At 45.0% G+C, this 26,305-nt stretch overlaps 1 protein-coding gene and 2 long non-coding RNA genes across 5 annotated transcripts in view; 1 reads left to right on the top strand and 2 right to left on the bottom strand.

The window, feature by feature from the left end:
- Window positions 1–19,504, bottom strand: part of LOC137320271 (uncharacterized) — a 42,878-nt gene extending 23,374 nt beyond the window's left edge. The window contains exons 1-2 of the long non-coding RNA XR_010962425.1: window positions 19,391–19,504; window positions 9,427–9,520 (exon numbers count right to left, since the gene is read on the bottom strand). This is a non-coding gene — a long non-coding RNA (uncharacterized lncRNA). The remainder of the gene's footprint in view (window positions 1–9,426; window positions 9,521–19,390) is intronic.
- LOC137320280 (uncharacterized) overlaps window positions 1–26,305 on the bottom strand; it is a 410,687-nt gene that overhangs the window by 169,978 nt on the left and 214,404 nt on the right. The window lies entirely within an intron of this gene.
- LOC137320270 (NACHT, LRR and PYD domains-containing protein 3-like) overlaps window positions 16,772–26,305 on the top strand; it is a 30,865-nt gene continuing 21,331 nt past the window's right edge. The window contains exons 1-3 of one of the 3 annotated variants that reach the window (XM_067982058.1): window positions 16,772–17,219; window positions 17,537–17,654; window positions 22,409–22,575. The gene's annotated coding sequence lies outside the window, so the exon portion shown is untranslated. Of the gene's footprint in view, window positions 17,655–19,581; window positions 19,939–22,408; window positions 22,576–26,305 lie in introns of those variants that run through there. The other 2 variants (XM_067982057.1, XM_067982056.1) reach the window with 2 other exon arrangements.

Below are 26,305 nucleotides of genomic sequence, written 5' to 3'. Positions count from 1 at the left end.
GACAATTAAACAACTAACGGGAGGAGGAGGCTCTGCAAACATCCCCATCTTCAATGATGGCGGAGTCCAGCACGTGAGTGCAAAAGACAAGGCTGAAGCGTTTGCAACCATCTTCAGCCAGAAGTGCCGAGTGGATGATCCATCTCAGCCTCCTCCCAATATCCCCACCATCACGGAAGCCAGTCTTCAGCCAATTCGAATCACTCCACGTGATATCAAGAAACGGCTGAGTGCACTGGATACAGCAAAGGCTGTGGGCCCCGACAATATCCTAGCTGTAGTGCTGAAGACTTGTGCTCCAGAACTAGCTGCGCCTCTAGCCAAGCTGTTCCAGTACAGCGACAACACTGGCATCAACCCGACAATGTGGAAAATTGCCCAGGTATGTCCTGTCCACAAAAAGCAGGACAAATCCAATCTGGCCAATTACCGCCCCATCAGTCCACTCTCAATCATCAGCAAAGTGATGGAAGGTGTCGTCAACAGTGCTATCAAGTGGCACTTACTCACCAATAATCTGCTCACCGATGCTCAGTTTGGGTTCCGCCAGGACCACTCGGCTCCAGACCTCATTACAGCCTTGTCCAAACATGGACAAAAGAGCTGAATTCCAGAGGTGAGGTGAGAGTGACTGCCCTTGACATCAGGGCAGCATTTGACCAAGTGTGGCACCAAGGAGCCCTCGTAAAATTGAAATCAATGGGAATCAGGGGGAAAACTCTCCAGTGGCTGGAGTCATACCTAGCACAAAGGAAGATGGTAGTGGTTGTTGGTGGCCAATCATTTCAGCCCCAGGACATTACCAGGAGTTCCTCAAGGTAATGTCCTAGGCCCAACCATCTTCAGCTGCTTCATCAATGACCTACCCTCCATCATAAGGTCAGAAATGGGGATGTTTGCTGATGATTGCACAGTGTTCAGTTCCATTCGCAACCACTCAGATAATGAAGCAGTCCGAGCCTGCATGCGGCAAGACCTGGACAACATCCAGGCTTGGGCTCATAAGTGGCAAGTAACATTCGCACCAGACAAGTGCCAGGCAATGACCATCTCGAACAAGAGTGAGTCTAACCACCTCCCCTTGACATTCAACGGCATTACCATCGCCGAATCCCCCACCATCAACATCCTGGGGGGTCACCATTGACCAGAAACTTAACTGGACCAGTCATATAAATACTGTCGCTACAAGAGCAGGTCAGAGGCTGGGTATTCTGCGGCGAGTGACTCACCTCCTGACTCCCCAAAGCCTTTCCACCATCTACAAGGCTCAAGTCAGGATTGTGATGGAATACTCTCCACTTGCCTGGATGAGTGCAGCTCCAACAACACTCAAGAAGCTCAACACCATCCAGGACAAAGCAGCCCACTTGATTGGCACCCCATCCACCACCCTAAACATTCACTCCCTTCACCACCGGCGCACAGTGGCTGCAGTGTGTACCATCCACAGGATGCACTGCAGCAACTCGCCAAGGCTTCTTCGACAGCACCTCCCAAACCCGCAACCTCTACCACCCAGAAGGACAAGGGCAGCAGGCACATGGAACAACACCACCTGCACGTTCCCCTCCAAGTCACACATCATCCTGACTTGGAAATATATCACCGTTCCTTCATCGTCGCTGGGTCAAAATCCTGGAACTCCCTTCCGAACAGCACTGTGGGAGAACCGTCACCACACGGACTGCAGCGGTTCAAGAAGGCGACTCACCACCACCTTCTCAAGGGCAATTAGGGATGGGCGATAAATGCTGGCCTCGCCAGCGACGCCCACATCTGATGAACGAATAAAAAAAAGAGTTGGCCTCAGGGGCCAGAGTGAACCAGAGTAAGAGTTAAGCCATGTTCTTTAGCAGGTGGGAGACCCGACCCTTTGTCCCCTTCACCGCCAGGTCTGACCACCTGAAGGTGCTGGTGATCTAGTTTGGGTACCCCAGGCTTGCACCAAGAACTGGGTGGAGCGGGTCGCCAAGGCCAAACAGAAGCTTGGTATGTGGGTGGGGCTCCATCTCCATAACCGGCAGGAAACTGGTGATAATGTGTGAGGTACTCAAGGTGTTGCTCTACATGGCCAAGTTCTGACCCATTCCTCACCTCTCCGCCATCACAGTCACCCGAGCTATCTTCCACCTTGTCTGGAGGTCCAAGTTGGAACGCGTCCGCAGGGACACCATGTACAAGCCCCCAGACAAAGGGGGGAAGAGCGTCCCCAGTGCTGCTCTGATCCTGATGGCCACCTTTCTGCCTCAGAATTTGTGTACAGCCCCAGTACACAAACACCAAGTGTTACCACATGCTGAATTTCTACCTGTCCAACACTCTGAGAAGGTTGGGTCTGGCCTCGCTGGCTGAGCAGACACAGGACGTCCAGTTCAGCTGGACCGTTCCCCCTCCAACTGGTCCCAGGTGGGGAAGTTGCTGAAGAGGAACTCGTTCGACTACAAGACCGTCAGACAGTGGCTGACACGGAACATTCTGGGGTTCCTGGAAGGAAAGGAGAGGGTGGATCCGATTGAGCTGTACACCGACCAGACGGTTGATGCCATTTGGCAGAACCTGTCATCACCAAAACTGAACAACAGTCAGCAGGATGTAGCCTAGATGGTGGTGAGAAGGGTCCTCCCAGTGCGGTCCTTCCAACATGCACGGAATCTCAGCATCACCACGAGCTGGCCTCGAGGCAGCAGCGGGGAGGAGACCATTGTCCATCCTGATGGACTGCTCCTTCACGCAGAAGGTGTGGAGAGAGATATGTTGGTATCTGTCCAAGTTCATTGCCAACAGCTCAGTAACTGTGGTCTACGGGCTGTTACCCGGGACGCACACCGAGACAGATATCAACTGCGGCTTGAAGATCATCAACTCAGTGAAGGAGGTCCGTTTGTTCGCCCGAAACCTGTTGGTCTTCCACCTGAAGAAGCTGTCCGCGACCGACTGGCACACTCCAAGGTCCACGAGTACGTGCTGCGGGACGCACTGAAGCGAGGTGTGGCCTATGTAAAGGCTGTATGGGGAAAGGCCATCAAGTAAGGCCATCATATCAAGCCATCCTACTTTGCATTGTACAGAATGTATTAAAGATATATACAGTGCTTTGAATTGTAATAATGGGACTGTACAATCTGTATTGTATTGTTTTCAATTGTAGTTGTGATATTTACTTGGAATGACGTGCATCCTTAAATTTTATGAAATAAAGTGTATTTTGAAATTTTTAAAAAAGGAAGTGAGTGCAGTTTGAAGTGTTGTTGCTCAAAGACACTCCCTGCTGGTGAGCAGAGGGAAATGATCGAACAAAACAACCGAGTTCGGGCAGACACAGAAAGCTTTAAGGTTTGAGAAAGGAAAAACGGTGAGGTGCCCTGTGCCTCAGCGCCAATGTGTTAAGCTGCAAGCTGCCTGTAAAGTTAAGAGAGCGGCCTTGAGCTAATTGCTGCTTACTGCTAAAACACGCTTGCTTCTTGGAGGCAGAATTGAACTAGTGACTAAAAATGACTTTGCTTTGTTTTCTCAGTATCGTCTCCTCCTCAACCAGCTGAGCAATCGAAAGGAAGCAGAAAAGGTGCAGCTCTTTGGTGATTGTTCACTGTGCACCTTTTGACTCTCCCAGACTCGTGGAGTCACAGTGGGCCTCATCGAGACTGACTCGGTATCTGCTCATACCGCAGCGCTGCGGGAGTGTGAGCTACTACTTACTGTCTGCAACCTGGGTCAGTGGAGCAATGGATAACATGTCTGAGATCAGATCAGAAGATTGTAGTGTCGACTCCTACCTGGCTGGATGGTTTTTACAAACATTTTATTGCTTTCTGATGTTTGCTGCATGGCAAGTGCTTTTTTCACACAGCAGGCAGCGCATCAGTCTCATAATCTGAAGGTCCTAAATTCAATCCTCAGAGAAGGCATCAGGGCTTATGAAGCTGTTTTTCCCTCTGTCACCTCATCCTTCGATCTTTGCTGGATACCAAAGTCAAGATCTTTTGCTTACTGCAGCACACTGAAAGATTTGCTGATCCTTGACCTCTCCATACTGTAGTACACAACAAAGCTTAGGAATATTAATAGTACATGCATTATGGACTGGTTTACAACACTTCTGCTTCTGGACAATTGCCCCAAAGCAAATGTTGAGAATGTGGGTATCGATCCTATCATGCTAAGCAAGCGCTCCACCATTTGAGCTAATTCCCTGTGGCTACTTGTAAATCGCCCTTCACAGTACCCATTTCACACTCGCCTCCAGGCAGCTCCACGACCAGCAGAGAAATCTTGCTCCAATCGGCCGGATCGAGCCTCAGCAAGTGAGCAACAACAGGCGGGAAGCCACAGTAATCATGAATGATGCTGAGAGGAGCCTGAGCCTGGGGAAGGCAGACGAGGTCATCAGAAAGGAACAGTCGCCCCGAGCTTGAGGGAGCAGCGAGAGCCCTGACTGATGACTGATAGAAGACTGTGCCTGAAAGTGAGTGTGGCTTGAAGTGTTGTTGCTCAAAGGCGCTCTCTGCTGGTGAACAGAGGCAATGCTCGAGCAAAACAGCTGTGTTCGGGCAGACACAGAAAGATTTAAGGTTTGAAAAAGGAAAAGAGGTGTCCTGTGCCTCAGTGGCAACATGTTATAAGAACATAAGAACATAAGGAATAGGAGCAGGAGCAGGCCATACCGCCCCTCGAGCCCAATCCACCATTCAATAAGGTCATGGCTGATCTTTGGCCTCAACTCCACTTTCCAGCCCGATCCCCTTATCCCTTGATTCCGGTAGAGTCCAAAAACTTATCTATCTCAGCCTTGAATATATTCATTGACTCAACATCCACAGCCCTCTGGGGTAGGGAATTCCAAATATTCACATCCATCTGAGTGAAGAAACTCCTCCTCATCTCAGTCTTGAATGGCCGATCCCTTGTCTTCAGACGATGCCCCTTAGTTCTAGACTCTTCAGCCAGGGGAAACAGCCTCTCAGCATCTACCCTGTCAAGCCCACTCAGAATCTTATATGTTTCAATGAGATCACCTCTCATTCTTCTAAACTCCAGAGAATATAGGCCCATTCTACTCAATCTCTCCTCATAGGACAACCCTCTCATCCCAGGAATCAATCTGGTGAATCTTCATGGCAACCCCTCTAAGGCAAGTATATCCTTCCTTAGGTAAGGAGACCAAAACTGTACCCCGTACTCCTGATGAGTTCTCTGCAGAGCCCTGTATAATTGTGGTAAGACCTCCTTACTCTTGTACTGCATCCCCCTTGCAATAAAGTCCAACATTTGCCTTACTAATTGCTTGCTGTGCCTGCATGCTAACTGTCTGTGTTTCTTGTACAAGGACACTCAAATCTCTCTGAACACCAACATTTAATAGTTTCTCACCATTTAAAACATATTCTGTTTCTTCTGTTCTTCCTACCAAAGTGAATAACCTCACATTTCCCCACATTATATTCCATCTGCCACCTTCTTTCCCACTCACTTAACCTGCCGATATCCCTTTGCAAACTCTTTGTGTCCTCCTCACAGCTTATTTTCCCACCTAGCTTTGCATCATCAGCAAACTTGGAAACATTACACTCAGTCCCTTCATTTAAGTCATTAATATAGATTGTAAATAGCTGAGGCCCCAGCACTGATACATGCAGCACCCCACGAGTTACAGCCTGCCAACCTGAAAATGACCCGTTTATCCCCACTCTCTCTTTTCTGTCCATTAACCAATCCTCTATCCATGCTAATATATTACCCCCAACCCCATGAGCCCTTATCTTGTGTAACAACCTTTCATGTGGCACCTTATCGAATGCCTTTTGAAAATCCAAATCTACTACATCCACTGGTTCCCCTTTATCTACCCTGCTAGTTACATCCCCAGGAAACTCTAATAAATTTGTCAAACACGCTTTCCCTTTCATAAAACCATGTTGACTCTGCCTAATCATATTATGATTTTCTATGAGCCCTGTTACCACTTCCGAAATAATGGATTCCAACATTTTCCTGACGAGTGATGTCAGGCTAACTCGCCTGTAGTTCCCTGTTTTCTCTCTCCCTCCTTTCTTGAATAGCAGGGTTACATTTGCTGCCTGCCAATCCGCTGGGACCGTTGTAGAATCTAGGGAATTCTGGAAGATCATAACCAATGCACCCACTATCTCTGCAGCCACCTCTTTTAGAACCCGAGGATGTAGGTCATCGGGTCCAGGGCATTTATTGGCTTTTAGTCCCATTAGTTTCTCCAGTACTTTTTCTCCACTGATATTACTTACTTTAAGTTCCTCACTCTCATTAGCCCCTTGGTTCCCCATTATTTCTGTTATGCTTTTTGTGTCTTCTACTGTGAAGATAGATACAAAATATTTGTTCAACGTCTCTGCCATTTCCTTATTCCCCATTATAATTTTTCCTGTCTCAGCCTCTAAGGGACCAACGTTTACTTTTGCTACTCTCTTCCTTTGTACATACTTGTACGAGCTCTTTTGATCTGTTTTTATGTTTCTTATGTTCAGTTGTAAGTTGCCTGTAAAATTAAGAAAGCGGCCTTGAGCTAATTGCTGCTTACTTCAAAAGCACACTCGCTCCTTCGAGCCAGAATTTAAACGGCAAACTAAGGACAATTTTACTTTATTGATTACTACAGTCCACTGCTTTACCAGCTGAGCTATCAAAAGGAAGCAGCAAAGGAGGGGTTCTGGTGATTGTTCACCGTGCGCCTTTTGACACTCCCAGACTCGTGGAGTCATGTGGCATGACCGAGACTGAATCGGTACCTGCCGATACCACAGCACTGTGGGAGTGTGAACTGTTACTTACTGTCCATAACTTGGGACAGTGGAGCAATGGATAACGTGTCTTACTCCCGATTAGAAAATTGTAGGTTTGATTCTCACCTGGCTCGAAAGTTTTTGCAAACTTTTTATTATTTCAAAATATATTATATTTCATGAAATTTAAGAATACACACAGTTCAAAGTAAGTATCACAATTCCAAAGCAATACAATTCGAAACAATGCAATACAGATCGTAAACAATACGATCCCAGTATTACAATTGAAGCACAGTACATACCTTATAATACATGCTGTAGAGTACAAAGGTGAGAAGGCCTTACACAATGGCCTTTCCCCATACAGCCTTTGCATAGGCCGCACCTCGCTTCAGTGCGTCCCGCAGCACATACTCCTGGACCTTGGAGTGTGCCAATCGGCAACACTTGGTCGCGGACAGCTCCTTCAGCTGGAAAACCAGCAGGTTTTGGGCGGACCAAAGGGTCTCCTTACAGCTGCAGGTGACATCTGTCTCGGTTTGCATCCAAGGGAACAGCCTGTAGAGCACAGCATCCTGTGTTACTGAGCTGTTGGGGATGAACTGGGACAGATACCAACGCATCTCTCTCCACACCTTCTGCGCGAAGGGGCAGTCCACCAAGAGATACACGGCAGTCTCCTCCCCACTGCAGCCTCGAGGGCAGTGGCGCTGAGATTCCTTGCGTATTGGAAGGACCGCACTTGCATGGCCCTTCTCACCACCATCCAAGCTAATTCCTGGTGCCTGTTGGTCAGTTCCACCGATGAGACTTTCTGCCAATGGCATCGACAGTCTGGATGAGGAAAGGCCTGCAGGACCCCCAGAATGTTCCAAGTCGACTATTATCTGTGGGTCTTGTGGTCAAAGGGGTTTCCTCCTCAGGAACTTCTCCACCTGGGACAGGTGGTGGGGTACGGTCCAGCTGGACGGGAAGTCCTGTGTCTGCTCGGCCAGCGTGGCAGGAGCCAGCTTCTCAGTGTGGGGAACAGGTATCGGACCACTGGGCTCCGGACACGAGAAAGGCAAACCAAGCCCAGTCGAACCTGCAAAATCCTCCTCACTAACATCTGGGGACTTGTGCCAAAATTGACAGAGCTGTCCCACAGACTAGTCAAGCAACAGCCTTACATAGCCATACTCACAGAATCATACCTTTCAGCCAACGTCCCAGACATTTCCATCACCATCCCTGGGTATGTCCTGTCCCATCGGCAGGTCAGACCCACCAGAGGTGGCGGTACAGTGATATACAGTCAGGAGGGAGTGGCCCTGGGAGTCCTCAACATTGACTCTGGACCCCATGAAATCTCATGGCATCAGGTCAAACATGAGCTAGGAAACCTTCTGCTGATTACCACCTACCGCCCTCCCTCAGCTGATGAATCAGTCCTCCTCCATGTTGAGCACCACTTGGAGGAGGCACTGAGGGTAGAAAGGGCACAGAATGTACTCTGGGTGGGGGACTTCAATGTCCATCTCAAAGAATGGCTTGGTAACACCACTACTGACCGAGCTGGCCGAGTCCTGAAGGAAACAGTTGCCAGACTGGGCTTGCGGCAGATGGTGAGTGAACAAACACAAGGGAAAAACCTACTTGACCTCGTCCTCACCAATCTACCTGTCACAGATGCATCTGTCCATGACAGTATTGGTAGGAGTGACCACCGCACGGTCCTCGTGGAGACGAAGTCATGTCTTTGCACTGGGGACACCATCCAACGTGTTGTGTGGCACTACCACCGTGCTAAATGGGATAGATTCAGAACAGATCTAGCAGCTGAAACTTGGGCATCCATGAGGCGCTGTGGGCCATCAGCAGCAGCAGACTTGTATTCCAGCACAATCTGTAACCTCATGGCCCAGCATATTCCTCACTCTACCATTACCAACAAGCAAGGGAATCAACCCTGGTTCAATGAGGAGTAGAGAAGAGCATGCCAGGAGCAGCACCAGGCGTACCTAAAAATGAGGTGCCAACCTGGTGAAGCTACAACTCAGGACTACATGCATGCTAAACAGCGGAAGCAACATGATATAGACAAAGCTAAGCAATTCTACAACCAACGGATCAGATCAAAGCTCTGCAGTCCTGCTACACCCAGTCGTGAATGGTGGTGGACAATAAAACAACTAACGGGAGGAGGAGGCTCTGTAAACATCCCCATCCTCAATGATGGTGGAGTCCAGCACGTGAGTGCAAAAGACAAGTCAGAAGCGTTTGCAACCATCTTCAGCCAGAAGTGTCGAGTGGATGATCCATCTCGGCCTCCTCCCGATATCCCCGCTATCATAGAAGCCAGTCTTCAGCCAATTCGATTCACTCCACATGATATCAAGAAACGGCTGAGTGCACTGGATACAGCAAAGATTATAGGCCCTGACAACATCCCGGCTGTAGTGCTGAAGACTTGTGCTCCAGAACTAGTCGCGCCTCTAGCCAAACTGTTCAAGTACAGCTACAACACTGGCATCTTCCCGACAATGTGGAAAATTGCTCAGGTATGTCCTGTCCACAAAAAGCAGGACAAATCCAATCCGGCCAATTACCGCCCCATCAGTCTACTCTCAATCATCAGCAAAGTGATGGAAGGTGTCATCGACAGTGCTATCAAGCAACACTTACTCACCAATAACCTGCTCACCAATGCTCAGTTTGAGTTCCGCCAGGACCACTCGGCTCCAGACCTCATTACAGCCTTGTTCCAAATATGGACTTTGTAACTGGTGCAGCAAAACAGCAATGGGAAAGGAAATCACAAAACCACAAGAGAGTTAGGGGTCCATGTACAAAGATCATTAAAACGTCATGGTACAGGAAATAATCAAAAAATGCAAAATTGAATGCTAGCCTTTATATCTAGAGGACTAGAATACAAGGAGGTAGAAGTTATGCTACAGCTATACAAAGACCTGGTTAGACCACATCTAGAACATTGTGTTCAGTTCTGGACACCGCAACTTGGGAAGGATATGTTGATATTGTAGGGAGTGCATCGTAGATTCACTAGAATGATACCTGGACTCCAAGGGTTAAATTACGAGCAGTGATTACACAAATTAGGGTTGTATTCCCTGGAATTTAAAAGATTAAGGGGTGATTTGATCGAAGTTTTCATGATATTAAGGGGAACCGATAGGGTAGATAGAGATAAAGCATTTCTGCTGGTTGGGGAGTCTAGGACTACGGGACATAATCTGAAAATTAGAGCCAGGACTTTCACGAGTGAAGTTAGGAAACACTTCTACACGCAAAGGGTGGTAGAAGTTTGGAACTCTATTCCGCACATGGCAGTTGATGCTAGCTCAATTGTTAATTTTAAATCAGACATCGAAAGACTTTTGTTAACAAAAGTTATTAAGAGATATGGGGCTCAGGCGGGTATGTGGATTAGGTCACAGATCAGCCATCATTTCACTGAATGGCGAAACAGTGTCGAGGGGCTATATGGCCTACTCCAGTTCCTATCTTCCTGTGTGTCTATGTGTCCGTTTTCTGTGTTTGTAATCACATCAATGTATTTCATTCCGTGTCCAACACTGTGAGTACTCCCCCGGTGTGTCAGCTTACTATGTTTATGAACTCTTCATTGTATTTCACCCCATATCCAACAATGTGAGGTCTCCATGGTCTGTCAGCTTTCTATGTTTATAAAATGTTTAATGCATTCACTCCATGTCCAAAGCTATGAGGTCTCCCATGGTGTTTCAGCTTTCTATGCTTATAAAAACTTCAGTGCATTTCACTCCGTGTGCAACACTGTGTGGTCTCCTCTGGTGTATCAGCTTTCTGTGTTTATAAACAATTCAATGTATTTCACTCCGGGTCCAAGACTTTGTGGTCTCCCCTGGTGTGTCAGCTTTCTGTGTTTATAAACACTTCAGTGTATTTCACTCCGTGTGCAACACTGCGAGGTCTCCCCTGGTGTATCAGCTTTCTGTGTTTATAAACACTTGTGTATTTCATTCTGTTTCCAACACTGTGAGGTCCACCTGTTGTGTCAGCTCTCTGTATTTATAAACACTTCAGTGTATTTCACTCCGTATCCAACACTGTGAGGCCTCTTTCGGAGTGTCATCTTTCTGTGTTTATAAGCAATTCAGCGTATTTCGTTCTGTGTCCAACACTGTGAGGTTTCCCTGGTGTGTCAGCTCCCTGTGTTTATAAACACACGTGTATTTCACTTCGTGTCTGACTGTGTGAAGTCTCCCCGGTCTGTCAGCTTGCTGTGTTTATAAACACTTCAATGTATTTCACATGGTCTCAAATACTGTGAGATCTCCCCTGGTCAGTCAGATTTCTGTATTTATAAAATGTTAAATGTATTTCACACCGTACCAAACACTCTGAGGTCTCCCTTAGTCTGTCAGCTTACTGTTTTTATAAACTCTTCACTGCATTTCATTCCGTGTCCAACATTGTGAGATCTCGCTGGAGTGTCATTGTTCTGTGTTTATAAGCACTTCATTTCATTTCACTCCATGTCCAACGGTGTGAAGTTTCCCCTGGTGTGTCAGCTTTCTGAGTTAATAAACACTTCAATGTCTTTCATTCAATGTCCAACACTGTGAGTACTCCCCCGGTGTGTCTGCTTTCTGTGTTTATAAATGCTTCAATGTATTTCACACAATCTCAAATGCTGTGAGGTCTCCCCTGGTCTTTCAGCTTTCTGTGTTTATAAACACTTCAGTGTTTTTCTCCAGGTCCAGCTCTGCGATCTCACCTCGTGTGTCAGCTGTCTGTATTTATAAACACTTCAATGTATATCACTCCGTGTCCAACACTGTGAGGTCTCCCCTGTCCTGTCAGCTTTCTGTGTTTTTAAACAATTCAGTGTAATTTACTCCATCTCCAACACTGTGAGGACTCCCCTTGCCTGTCAGCTTCCTGTGTTTATAAACAATTCAGTGTAATTTACTCCATCTCCAACACTGTGAGATCTCCCATGGTCAGTCAGCTTTCTGTGTTTGTAAAACGTTAAATGTATTTCACACCGTGTCCAACACTCTGAGGTCTCCCCTAGTTTGCCAGCTTCCTTGTTTTATAAACTCTTCACTGTATTTCACTTTGTGTCCAACACTGTGAGGTCTCACCTAGCGTGTCAGCTTTCTGTGTTTATAAGCACATCAATGTATTTTATTCCGTGACCATCATGGTGAGTTCTCCCCTGGGGTGACAGCCCTCTGTGTTTAAAAACGCACTTGCGTTACACGTCGTGTTCAACAGTGTGAGGTCTCCCCTGGTGTGTCAGCTTTCTGTGTTTATAAGCAATTCAGTGTATTTCATTCTGTGACCAACACTGTGAGGTCAACCGTGTGCTGTTATCTTTCTGTGTTTATAAACAATTCAGAATATTTTACTCTGTGTCCAACTCTCTGAGGTCTCCCCTGGAGCATTTGCTTTCTTTTTTCATAAAAACTTCTGTTTATTTCACTCCATGTCCAATAGTGTGAGCTCTCCCCTAGTGTGTCAGCTTACTGTGTTTATAAACACAGAAAGAGCCACGAGCAAATGTGCATAGGGTAAATAAGATTACAGAGTTAAATTCATGGCTCAAAGAATGATTTGGGAGAAATGGGTTTCGATTCATGGGGCACTGGTACCAATACTGGGGAAAGTGGGAGCTGTACCGTTGGGACGGGCTTCAACTGAACCGTACTGGGGCCAGTGATCTGGCAAATCGTATAACTAGGGCGGTAGAGAGGGCTTTAAACTAAATAACGGTGAGCGAGGGATCGAGTAAGTGAAGATGTGATAAATTAAAGAAAGAAGACAAGGCAAAAGAGCAAGGTAGCAATAAGGGAAATAATAATCAGAGAGTGGCAGGAAGGAACAGAGCATGCAAACTTGAGAGTGCGCCAGCAGATAACACGAGAGGTTGCAAAAATAGTAAAAAGACAGCACTAAGGGCTTTGTATCTGAATGAGCGTAGCATTCGTAACAAAATGGATGAATTGACAGCTCAAATAGAAATAAATATGTACGATCTGAGAGCCATTACAGAGACATGGCTGTAGGATGGCAAAGGCTGGAACCTGAATATTCAAGGGGACTTGACATTTTGGAAGGACAGGAAGCTCGGAAAAGGTGGAGGGGTAGCTCTTTTAATTAAGGATGACATGAGTATAATAGGGAGAAATGACCTGAGTTCTAAAGACCAAGATTTAGAATCAGTTTGGGTAGAGATAAGAAATAGTAAAAGCAAGAAGTCACCTGTGGGAGTAGTTTATAGGCCCCCTAACAGTAACAGGACAGTAGTAGGACAGGGTATTCAGGAAGAAATAATGGGGGCTTGCCAGAAAGGAACAGCGATGATCATGGGTGATTTTAATCTACATATAGATTGGAAGAATCTGCTTGGCAAAGGTAGCCTGGAAGATGAGTTCATAGAGTGCTTTCGGGACAGTTTCTTAGAGCAGCATGTTCCAGAGCCAACCAGAGAGCAGGCTATTCTAGATCTGGTAATGTGTAATGAGACAGGATTAATTAATCAGCTCATTGTAAAGGAGCCTCTAGGCTGCAGTGATCACAATATGATTGAATTTCGCATTCAGTTTGAGGGAGTGAAGATTAAGTCTAAGACAAGTGTTTTAAACTTAAATAAGGGCAATTATGAGGGCATAAAGGCAGAGCTGGCTAAAGTGAACTTAGGTTAAGGGATAGGTCAGTCAAGATGCAATGGCAGACATTTAATGAGATATTTCGTAACACTCAGCAAAGATACATTCCAGTGAGAAAGAAAGACTCCAGGGGAAGGACGTACCATCCGTGGCTAACTAAGGAAGTTAAAGATAGTATCAAATTGAAAGAAAAAGCATAGAATTCCGTGAAGATTAGTGGCAGGTCAGAAGATTGGACAGAATATAAAAAACAGCAAAGAATGACTAAAAGAATAATAAGGAGGGAGAAATTAGAGTACAAGAGAAAGCTAGCAAGAAATATAAAAACAGATAGTAAGAGTTTCTACAGGTATTTAAAAAGGAAAAGAGTAAGTAAAGTGAGCATTGATCCTGTAGAGAGTGAGTCTGGGGAATTAATAATGGAGAAAAAGGAAATGGTGGATGAATTGAACAGATATTTTGCGTCCGTCTTCACTGTAGAGGATACAAATAACATGCCAGAAATAATTGTGAATCAAAAAGTGAAAGGGAGGGAGGAACTTAAAACATTTACAATCACCAGGGAAAGGGTTTTGAAAAAAATATTGGAACTAAAAGCTGACAAGTCCCCAGGTCTAGACGGATAGTAGATAGGCCCATAGTAGATGCATTGGTATTAATTTTCCAAAATTCCCTAGATTCTGGAAGAGTCCCATCAGATTGGAAAATAGCAAATGTTACGCCTCTATTCAAGAAAGGAAAGAGACAGAAAGCAGGAAATTACAGGACAGTTAGCTTAACATCTGTCATAGGGAAAATGCTAGAATCTATTATTGAGGTGGTTATAGCAGGGCACTTAGAAAATCTCAATGCAATCGGGCCGGGTCAACATGGCTTTGTGAAAGGGAAATCGTGTTTGACTAATTTATCAGAGTTCTTTGAGGAAGTAACAAGCAACGTGGATAAAGGGGATCCTGTGGATGTGGTGGACTTGGATTTCCAGAAGGCTTTTGACAAGGTGTCACATCAAAGGATACTTCACAAAATAAGAGCTCATGGTGTAAGGGGGTAACATATTAGCATGGATAAAGAATTGGTTAGCTAACAGGAAACAGAGAGTAGGCATAAATGGGTCATTTTCAGGTTGGCAAGATGTAACGAGTGGAGTGCCACAGAGATCAGTGCTGGGGCCTCAACTATTTACAATCTATATCAATGACTTGGATGAAGGGACCGAATGTATGGTTGCTAAATTTGCTGATGACACAAAGGTAGGAAGGAAAGTAAGTTGTGAAGAGGACATAAGGAGTCTGCAAAGGGATATAGATAGGTTAAGTGAGTGGGCAAAAATTTGGTCGATGGAGTATAATGTGGGAAAATATGAACTTGTCCACTTTGGCAGGAGGAATAGAAAAGCAGAATATTATTTAAATGGAGAGAGATTGCAGAACTCTGAGGTACAGACGATCTGGGTGTCCTAGTACATGAATCACAAAAAGTTAGTATGCAGGTATAGCAAGTGATCAGGAAGGCAAATGGAATGTTGTCATTTATTGCAAGGGGAATGGAATATAAAAGTAGAGATGTTTTGCTACAGTTGTACAGGACATTGATGAGACCACATCTAGAATACTGTGTGCAGTTTTGGTCTCCTTATGTAAGAAAGGACATAATTGCTTTAGAGGTGGTTCAGAGAAGGTTCACTCGACTGATTTCTGGGATGAGGGGGTTATCTTATGAGGAAAGGTTGGACAAGTTGGGCCTGTATACACTGGAGTTTAGAAGAATGAGAGGTGATCTTACTGAAACATATAAGATTCTGAGGGGACCAGAAGGGGTTGATGCTGAGAGGATGTTTCCCTTGTGGGAGAGACTAGAACTAGGGGCCACAGTTTAAAAATAAGGGGTCTCCCATTTAAGTCGGAGATGAGGAGAATTTTTTTCTCTCAGAGGGTGGTGAGTCTGTGGAACTCCCTCCCCCAGAGAGCGGTGGTGGCAGGGTCATTGAATATTTTTAAGGCTGAGTTAGATAGATTCCTGATTAACAAGGGAGTCACAGGTTATAGTAGGTAGATGGGAAAGTAGGCTTGAGGTCACAATCAGATCAGCCATGATCTTATCAAACGGCAGAGCAGGCTCGAGGGGCCGAATGGCCTACTCTTGCTCTTAATTCGTATGTTCGTATGTTGTTCGTACTGTGAGGTCGCCCCTGGCCTGACAGCTTCCTGTTTCTATAAACTCTTTAATGTATTTCATTCTGTGTCCAACACTGAGGGGTCTGCCTGGAATATCAGCGTTGTGTGTTTCTAAACAGTTCAGTGTATTTCACTCCATGCCAACAATGTGAGGTCTCCACATGTTTGTCAGCTTTCTGTGTTTGTAAAGACTTCAATGTATTTCACTCTTTGTCCAAAACTGTGAGATCTCCCCTTGTGGCAGCTTTCTGTGTTTATAATCAATGGGGCTAATATCCAACAAATCTCCCCTTAACCTTCTCTGTTCTAAGGAGAACAATCCAGCTTCTCCAGTCTCTCCGCATAACTGAAGTCCCTCATCCCTGGTACCTCATTCTAGTAAATCTCTTCTGCACCCCCTCTAGGGCCTTGACATCAATATTCCAGCTGAGGCCGAAACAGTGTTTTGTAAAGTTTTAGCATAACTTCCTTGCTTTTGAACTCTATGCCTCTATTAATGAAGCCCAGGATCCAATATGCTTTTTTAACAGTCTTTTCAGCTTGTCTTACCACCTTCAAAGACACAGCGAGTTGTAATGATCTGGAATGCACTGAAAGGCTGGTGAAAGCAGATTCAATAGTAACATACAAAAGGGTATTGAATAAATACAAGGGAGATTCAACAGGTAACTATAATCTTACAGGGGTGGCAAGGAAAGATTCACAGTGGGTGGGCTCCTATGTCGTTGAATGGTGCCAGGCGGGTACCACAGTGTTACTTTTTAACCTCACATTCATTGACGTTGAGCTCCATCTGCCAATCCCCGTCCCACCATTTTATTAATGTCTCTTTGCAGTTTCCTTTGGGCTGCACATCATGATTTTCTGCCACTGGACCAATTAGTTTGCTTCTCAAAGAATCAAACAAACCCGAGAAGCCCCATGTTTACATTTTCACCAAGTTTTCACCATTTGTTCCGTTAAAGTTCAACTGTTCGTCCTTCCTATGGAGACAAATATTAAATCTTGAGGGAGCGGAAAAGAGGTCCCTTCCTGTTTTAAGCACATGATCTCTCTCATTGTCAACGATTTCCTGTTCTGAACTAGAATCCCACCCATTGCTCTGTTACCAGTAACTGCTGCAGAGATTTAAGACATCCTGTCCCTCCTGCATTTTACCATCTCCCCATTCTCTGTTCGGACATTGCAACAAGTCCTGACTTGAAATCCCCAACACACGGTCTGTCGATCCCATTCCGTGGATTGAAATCCCCAACACACGGTCTGTCGATCCCATTCCGTGGATTGAAATCCCCAACACACGGTCTGTCGATCCCATTCCGTGGTGTTTCTTGTTAATGGAAGAAGCGGATTGAAATCCAGTCAGCCGTCTGTTTTCTGTTCTCTCTCGATGTTTCTAAAAGATGAGACACAGTTTGGATCAGGAATCGATTCGGATCAGCCCTGTGACGGACCGTCACTGAAACCCCGAGACACAGGGAATGCTGTTAAACCTGCTCCAGCAACACTGTCACAAGACATTCAAATTTCTTTTCACAAGCAGAAGGAGGGATGTGTATCTTAATGACCGGACACTGTAGTTCATCGAAGAGTGTGTTCCCATGGTCGATGGGTTCCTGTGTAACGCCGTAAGCAGTTTGGTTTTCTCCCTTAAACTTTGAACTTTCAGTTCCTTCTTTGTGTTCAGCTGTTTTTGGTTTTGCTGTTGCAGCAGAAATGTTGGTCAGAATGTTCTATCCATGCACTTGACTGACGGAAAACGACAAGCTTTGATGTTTCCCACGGGAAGCTGGGGAACGACTAACAATGTTTGACAAATAGTTCGAAATTTCAGTTGGAGTTAGGGAGTCGAGGGGCTCAGAATCAACTACTGAGAAATGTAGGCAATTACAGTTTATGTTTGGTCAATACACAGAGCTATATCTCTCCCTCTCTCTGTAACTAGGTCTAAAGATACGTAGTGCCAATTGGGAGGACCCAAGGCTTTGGGACCCAGAATGTCTGCAGGGATAGAACTACAGTTTAACCAACTAAAGACACACAGGAACCAGCACACAGCACAGGTAAACTTGTCATCAACTGTATGCTGTGGGCACCGTGACTCAATGGTTAAAGCAGCTGTCTCATAAACAGGGGATCCTGGTTACAAATCCCAGAGGTGCTTTCTGCACATGTTGTCGATCGTCACCAGGTTTTGTTGCTCCATTTTTTCCATGCGTTGTGGTTCAGAGAACAGCGAGAGCACCGTTTCCTCCTCCTCATTTGCTGCTTGCAGAAGCCCTTGGTTTGTTCTCCAGCCCCACTATGTCAACTGTCGAATTAAATTTGTTCTCGTGATTCCCATCCAAGAGTTTTCAATTGTAAAGTGGCTTCTTCGTGAGGACAAAGCATCTACAGCTCCTTTGTATTTCGGGGTCAGAGGTCTCCAAAGTGATCTTACCTGGTACTCTTTCCCCCCCTCCGATACGTCTCAAGATTTTAAACTCAGTTTAATTAAACCGACTTGTTATTTTCTCCTTTCTCTCGATTCCTCCTTTCCTCTCTGTCTGTATCTAAAGCAGAATCCTCACGTGTTACACCACCCCCCCTCTGCCCCGGCACTCCATCCGTCTCGGTGTTCAGACAAATAAGCTGGGTGAAGTGTCAGATGATCCCAGGTGGGTTTTAGTTGGTGAGTGAGGCTTGCACGGGCACATGGTCCCATTCATAGAATCATAGAATGCCTACGGCACAGAAGGAGGCCATTCGGCCCATCAAGCGTGGTCCAGCTAGTCACACTCCCCCTCTCTTTCCCCGTGTAGCCCTGTAAATTTTTCTCCTTCAGGTACCTATCTAATTCCTTTTTGAAAGCCACAATTGACCCTGCTTCCACCACCCTTTCAGGCCGTGCATTCCAGGTCCTAACCACTCGCTGCGTAAAAAAGCTTTTCCTCATGTCGCCTTTGGTTCTTTTGCCGATCGTAACTGAAGTCCATCATCCCTGGAACCATTCTAGTAAATCTTTTCTGAACCTGCTCTAAGGCCTTCACATCTTTCCTAAAGTGCGGTGCCCAGAATTGGACATAATACTCCAATTGTGGGTGAACCAGTGTTTTACAAAGGTTCAACATGACATCCTCAATTTTGTACTCTATGCCTCTATTTATAAAGCCCAGGATCCCATCAGCTTTCTTAACCGCTTTCTCAACCTGCCCTGCCACCTTTAACGATTTGTGCACATACACCCAGAGATCTCTCTGTTCCTGTGCCACTTTTAGAGTTGTGCCCTCTGGTTTATATTGCCTCTCCTCGTTCTTCCTACCAAAATGTATCACCGCGCATTTTTCTGCGTTAAATTTCATTTGCCACGTGTCCGCCCATTCCACCAGCCTGTTTCTATCCTCTTGAAATCTATCACTATCCTCCTCACTGTTTACTACCCTTCCAAGTTTTGTGTCATCTGCAAATTTTGAAATTGTGCCCTGTACACCCAAGTCCATGTCATTAATATATATCAAGACAAGCAGTGGTGCTAGTACTGACCCCTGGGGAACACCACTGCACACCTCCCTCCAGTCCGAAAAACAACCGTTCACCTCTACTCTCTGTTTCCTGTCACTTAGCCAATACTGTATCCATGCTGCCGCTGCCGCTGCCCCTTTTATTCCATGGGCTTCAATTTTGCTCACAAGCCTATTATGCGGCACTTTATCAAAAGCCTTTTGTAAGTCCATATAAACCACATCAACTGCATTGCCCTCACCTACCCTCTCTGTTACCTCATCAAAAAACTCAATCAGGTTAGTTAAACACAATTTACCTTTAACAAATCCGTGCTGGCTTTCCCGAATCAATCCACACTTGTCCAAGTGACTGTTAATTCTGTCCTGGATTATCGTTTCTAAAAGTTTCCCCACCACTGAGCCTAAACTGACTGGCCTGTTGTTTGCTGTGTTTATCCTGACCGCCCACGTTACTGACGTCACACGCACGCGCGGGCTGTTGCCGGGTTACTGACGTCACACACTGAATCGGTTTAACGGCCGCCCGGGTTTAAATCAGGAGGCGCGAGAGCCGGAGCCGGAGCTGCCCCCCCCCGCGCGGTGGGAGAGATGTTGATCTGCCCTTTTTAACCGGTGGACGAGGCGGGGCGGCCTCACCGCGGGGGGCTGTTCATTTAAACACAGTGCGCGGGCCCCGCCCCGCCCCGCCCGGCCCGCCCGGCCCGGCCCGCAATACTCGGATGGGGCGCCGGATCGCGCGCAGTTTCCGGTACGGTTCGGTTGAAGGGAAATAGGCGGCGGGACGGAGAGGGCGAGTGATGGGCGCGGAGGATCACAGCGAGCTCCACGGACTCGGACGGTGCGGGTGAGTGTCCCGGGACTGTAGGCCGCTCGGAGGAGGGAGCGGGAGCCGGGTCTGAGCCGCCCCGCCCCACCCCACCCTGCTCCACGCGGATGTGGCGGGCGGCTCCTCATTGAAGATTTCTCCCTCCCGCCCCGGAGCCGCTCCATGTTCCCGGGCCCAGGGAGAAGGACTAGGGGCTGATTCACATCCCCCGGCACCGAGTTGTGGGGCTGGGGTCCCGGCGCGCGCCCTCAACACTTTCCACAAAAGTTTCGGTTCTAATTAGGGGGTGATTTTAACCCTCGGGGCGGGCGGGATTGAAAATAGTCGTTTATTTCCGGACTTTATGTTCCCAGTGCCTGTACTTTTAGGCGCCGACGTTAAACCCGGAAATAAAGCCAGGTTGCGGTCGCGACCCAGAAAACAACTCTTTTCAACTCTCTCCCGTTCTTGGGGTTAAAGTCACTCTCCCCCCCCGCCCCCCAGACACTGCTTTCAGACCCGGACCTGTGACCGTCCGGTGCTCTGGTTACAGACCTCAACAAATCTTGGTCATTCCTGTAATACTTCACAGTAATACGGTAGACCGAGATGTGATGTGGAGATGCCGGTGATGGACTGGGGTGGACAAATGTAAGGAATCTTACAACACCAGGTTATAGTCCAACAATTTTATTTTAAAATCACAAGCTTTCGGAGATTATCCCCTTCACCTGACGAAGGGGATAATCTCCGAAAGCTTGTGATTTTAAAATAAATTTGTTGGACTATAACCTGGTGTTGTAAGATTCCTTACATTTTACCATATTACTGTATCATTGGGTATTACTGCCTTTTCTGCTTAAAATGGTAATTAAACCCTTTAAATATTCCACTAAATAGTTCAGAAATCATATTTAAATTTATAATTTCTCAACTTCAGTTTTTAGGTAAATGTTACACAAGGTATTTTTATTAACACGTTGGCATTTCATGGTATATTTCAAACTGAAGTGTATGGTCTGATTTGTAACTTCTGTAGATGTTAATTTCTAAACTCTCAATTAAAGCTAAACAAGTCTCAAAACAAATGTCCTTTTTTATGTTCATTATTTTGAAGGAAAGTTTGGAAAACTGCTGAATAGTTTTGCATTGATCAGTAAAGATGGTTTCTGTAGTTGAACTCTGAGTAACTTATTTAACTAAACCTTCCCATTTATAGAAGATATCTTCTGGCAACATGTAAAGAGTGAAGGAATTGTGTCCTTTACTAGTGTATTTTTTAAGCTATTTTTTGGTTATGAGTTGCATGCAGCTTGTAGAAACAATATTGATCTGAAGCCTCAAATGTATAGTTGTTAAACGTGCAGTTTATTGGGAAAACACACTGCAGCAGTTCGGTGATATTTTCTTTTCCAGCCAAAGTTTGAATCCTTCGATCACATCCATTGTGTCTGGAAAGTGGCCCTGATAAATCTTTAAACTCCAATTCCCCATCTACTATTTATATTTTTAGAGATTGTTTTAGGATAAATCAAAATACTAAGTGGGCCATATTTGAGTAGATATTCTACTTTAAATCATTTGGTTTCTGATTTTCTCTAATCAGATATTTTATTACAGGCATGAAAATGAGCTGTATTATATAGTCCAGTTGTGTACATAAATTACCATTTATAGCAAAAGAGAAATAAGTTATAAGCTGATAGGTTCTATTTTCTCTTGTTCTCAAATATGGTGACAGTTCCACATGGAGATACAGTTAATACCTATCTTGACTGTTAAATATTCTTAAGAGTCTCACTTGTGGTGAGAAATGTTCCTTTCCCCACTCCCACATGCCAGAACTTTGGAGTTTGCAGCTAACTGGAGACACATCCAGCCTCTGAGTTAGGAACTGTCAATGCAAGATGGTTAGAAACCCTGTCCACAGCTGCTAACGGGACTCTTCCTCATCAGAGTGTCCACACTGAACAGTAACACCCACAGCAAGGAAAATCTCTTGTTTCTGTGATAAATCAGTCCCGTGTTATGTTACATTATGTGACTATTCAGTGAAGTGAATTCGCTCCAATAGTCACACCTCCCAGTCACGGCGTTGGGGCAGCACAGCTGCCTTTTGTAGGTAGAACCATGTTGCTGAGGATATTGTCCCATCAACTCCCCCTGTTTGTTGATGATGCCATTTGGAATACACTTGGAAACTGGGAGTCTGGCCTCTGGATGGAGTTGGGTCAGAAAATGTAAAGGAATGGCAAATGTGATCCCAAAAACAGAGGCAGGAAATGGAGAATGAACTGCCTCTAGCCGGGAGCTGAAGGATGAAACTATCACATATTGTGGCTGCAGCTGTAAAGAGATGTGAAATGATGGAGCATAGCTCCTCAACAGCATGTTTATTCAAGCAAATGTTTGTTGTTTTTCAAATTAAGTTTCAATTACTTTTATTGTTAAACATTAGAGGAAAAGTGTACGTTGCAATATTTCTCATTTTCTGTCCTGCCATTATTAGATCTCCCGGTGAATGACGGAGTAATTGAGAAATGTCCACAGCTGTAAGTAAAGAGGGATTGTAGACTGAGGAACAACAGCAGGTGAACCAGCACAGGATTGTGAGAACAGCAACTAGTGAGAACCCTTCTGATTCAAAGAGCTTCCATAGATCGACTGGGGGGAAAGGTAAGAGAAAATCCCATTGACTCAGATACATACTGGTCCTGTAGACAGTCCACAAAAGTTACAAGGTAAGGGGGGAAAAGGTGAGAATGAGACTGGGAGAGTCTGATCACCAAGTACAATTATCCAGCATGAGGCTCTGCAATAAAATGTGAAGTGAGATCAGTTTCTGACTGAAAACACGCAGTCACAAATGAATCTTGTGTGTGTTTTAGAGTAAAGGGATTTAATCTAAGAGGTGCCTCCAGTCTGAGCAGAGCCCTGCAGATATACAGTGTCTCTCCGCCCCCCAGCACCAACTCTGAAAGAACCAACCTTTATGGTCCCCATAATATTGATATATACTGCGTGTTAAGGTAGTACTGGACGATGCTGCCGAATTCAAATATATTTCATATCCAACTATCAAAATAAATAATCTTACAATTCTGAACTGGATGCTGGGATTTACTTAGCTATTTCCTATCAGTAAATCTATAACTGGATTTCACAAATTCAGTTGAATTAAATGATTATCATTCAAATATAAACTGGTGATAAAATGATATGTAAATCTTTTTTTAATCATGATTTTGTAACAGGTTTAGATGATTTAAGACAATCAGATTTTCAGAACAGACGGGGCTTATTTCTAACAATGACTATTTTATCGATGTCCTTCTGTAGATGTAGTGCTGCTTAATGTCCTGCACAGCTGGAACTGATGGTGCATTCAGTAAATCTCCAGTATCAGGTCTTGTGTAAAAAAAAAATAATCCATTATTGGAATCGTGGCTTCATGGTTAGAAAAACTGTCTGAATGTTCAGGGTTAATCTTCGTCTTAACTAAACTCCCAACACGTGATGTTGGTTTTGTTATTTCCATTTCAGTTATTTTCAGTGAGTGATTTCCTCTATTGCCATGGTAACAATCTGTCAGATCTCAGCACAAGAGGCGATGGTTCCAATTTATATCTGAAAGACCATGAAACGTTCAGTGTAAATTCCTATCTATATATTCAGACCAAAACACATTCAGTGTAAACTCCTATCTATATATTCAGACCAAAACACATTCAGTGTAAATTCCTATCTATATATTCAGACCAAAACACATTCAGTGTAAACTCCTATCTATATATTCGGCAGACCAGCAGTAGGAACATCTTCTGGATATGGGGAACAAATTTTTAATACAATTTCTGCTCAGCCTGAAAAATAAGATTATAATTGATTATAATAAGATTGTGCAGATGCATGTAATTCATAAGACTTCCTGTTGCCATGGTTTAATAAAACTTTTCTAAAATTGATAATGCCTGTTTGCACATTCACAAGTGTCCGTCTTCCATTCTGGGCTGTTTCAACAAAAAGTTGGAACACATTCCAGTTCATCTAATTGTGAGCAAGGCCATCGGGATTCACTAGTAATGAATTAAAAGTCTTATTTATAACGCTGACTTTCTGTAAGCGTCAGACTGACTGCTCTTGTTTCCTGTCACGTTCATTTCCTGCTACACAATAAACTTCACGATTCAGACATTAAATTTGGAGTGTAACCTCACTCCCTGTTACTGGGACGTCGGTGTAGGGCGGGGTCGGCTGTAGGGTGGGGTCAGCGGGACATCGGTGAGGGGCCTGGTCGGTGTAGGGCTGAGTTGGTTTGGGGTATCTGTGTGGGACCGGGTCAATGAGACGGAGGAACAACAACACATGAACTGTACAGGGTCGGTGCGAAGACAAGCTCCAGGTTACAGAGCTTCACTGCTTTAAAAAAAAAAGGATGCATTTAAGGGGAAGCTAGATAAACATGAGAGAGAAAGGAATAGAAAGTTATGCTGATTGGGTTAGATGATGAGGGCTGGAGGGAGGCTTGTGTGGAGCATGAATACTGGCATAGACCAGTTGGACTGAATGGCCTGTTCCTGTGCTGTACATTCTATGTAAAAAGGGATGCTGCATTTTTTTGAAGCAGTTTTATAATAGAGAATACCAGAAGCCTTGTGTAGGATTTAAACCCCTACTTTCAGGATTATAATTTAATCCAATCCAAGGACTGGTTCGTGACGACAAGATCACCACGATCCTGGTATTATGGTTAAAGGCAAAACAGATTTATTAAGCGTATCACAATTAGTACAAAAACATAATACTTAACAAAGAGAAATAGTCACAGTCTGTTCCTTGAAACCTTGGAAGTATCTCTCCGAGTGACTGCGGCACAGTCTCTCTCTGGCTGTGTTCTGTTGACTGAAGAGCTCTCCTCTTCCTCGCCAGAATCTTGTGTGCCTTCCTCAGCTTTTGAGGTCTGTTCTTATACCCTGTTTCAGTCTATGTGGCAGTTCACTATCACATCCACATCTCAGCCTTACCATTAATCATGTCTCTCAACCTTCAGAAGTTACATCCCAAGCATAACTCCTGGTACCATCCGTGCCTTGTTATTACGGACTGAACGGTACCTTATCTTAGAGTTTACATTGCCAGCCTTCACAGAACCGTTTGTATAAACAGACTTCTATTCACTAGCTTGCGGAGGCTCGAGATAGAGAGGCCTAAGCCTGCGTGGCTCCTTGAGTTAATTAACCTTTAGTCCCTTTATCTACATGTCTTTTAGACATTATGCTATTCTAGCACGTTCCTCCCTTAGCGCCTGTGATTTCCCCAAGGTCTGTTAATTCCCACTTTAATGTTGTCTGCATTCTCTTGGTTATTATAGTCAAGTTTTCAGTTAAAACTATTATGCATCATTCTCAGCCCACCAGCACTTTCTTATTGAATACACATTACATGGTTCATATTATATTAATACACAGTACAGTTTACATTTATAGATACATAGATTCATAGTACATTTCATTCTATTTCTACTATTGATTATAATTATACTAAATTTTATCCGTTATTGGCTTAATTCTTACACTTGCTCTAATTCTGTAGCCTACAACAAGTGAACTGCTCCGGTGGAACTGGGAGATTCCAGTCGCCCAGTCAGAGCATATTGAATGTCATGTTAGTGAAATGCGTGTAACTTATTCGATAACATTAAACCACAAATGAGACTTGTGTATTTCTGAAGAAAGTGATGTGCCCAGTTTGACACATGGGTGAATACATGGACACGTGGATCTCCATCTCCAGCCTCCCTTTCCTCTCAATGTTTTGTTGCCTCCCGAATCTCTGCCCATCTTTCTCACAACTCCATGTTTGAATCTCTCCAATCAGGTTTCCACTGATGCCATAGCACTGAAATGGCAATATTCAAAGTTAAATATGACATCTTCTGTGACTGTGACCGTGGTAAATTGTCCCTGCTCATTCTTCTCCACCTCTGCAGTCTTTGACACTGTCGATCACGATATCCTCCTCCAACGCCTCTCCTCCATTGTCCGGCTCAATGGGACTGCCCTCGCTTGGTTCCACTTTTACCTTCCAGTCATAGCCGAAAAATCTTCATCAATGGCTTCCCTTCCCGCTCCCGCTCTGGAGTCTCCTATGGATCTATCCTCACCCCCTCCTATTTTTCATCTACATGCTGTCCCTTGGAGACATTATCCGAAGACAAGGAGTCAGTTTTCACATGTAAGCTGACTACGCTCTGCTCTACCTCTCCAACACCTCTCTCGACTCCGCCACTGCCTCTGCTTTATCACGCTGCTCGTCTGATATCCATTCTTAGATGAGCTACATACTTCTCCAATTAAACATCGAGAAGACCGAGGACATCGTCATCGGCCCTCGCCATGAATTCTGT

This window comes from Heptranchias perlo, chromosome 3 (assembly GCF_035084215.1).
Source record: "Heptranchias perlo isolate sHepPer1 chromosome 3, sHepPer1.hap1, whole genome shotgun sequence".
In the NCBI taxonomy this organism is placed as follows: Eukaryota; Metazoa; Chordata; class Chondrichthyes; order Hexanchiformes; family Hexanchidae; genus Heptranchias; species Heptranchias perlo.
This window is presented reverse-complemented; position numbering and strand designations above follow the sequence as displayed.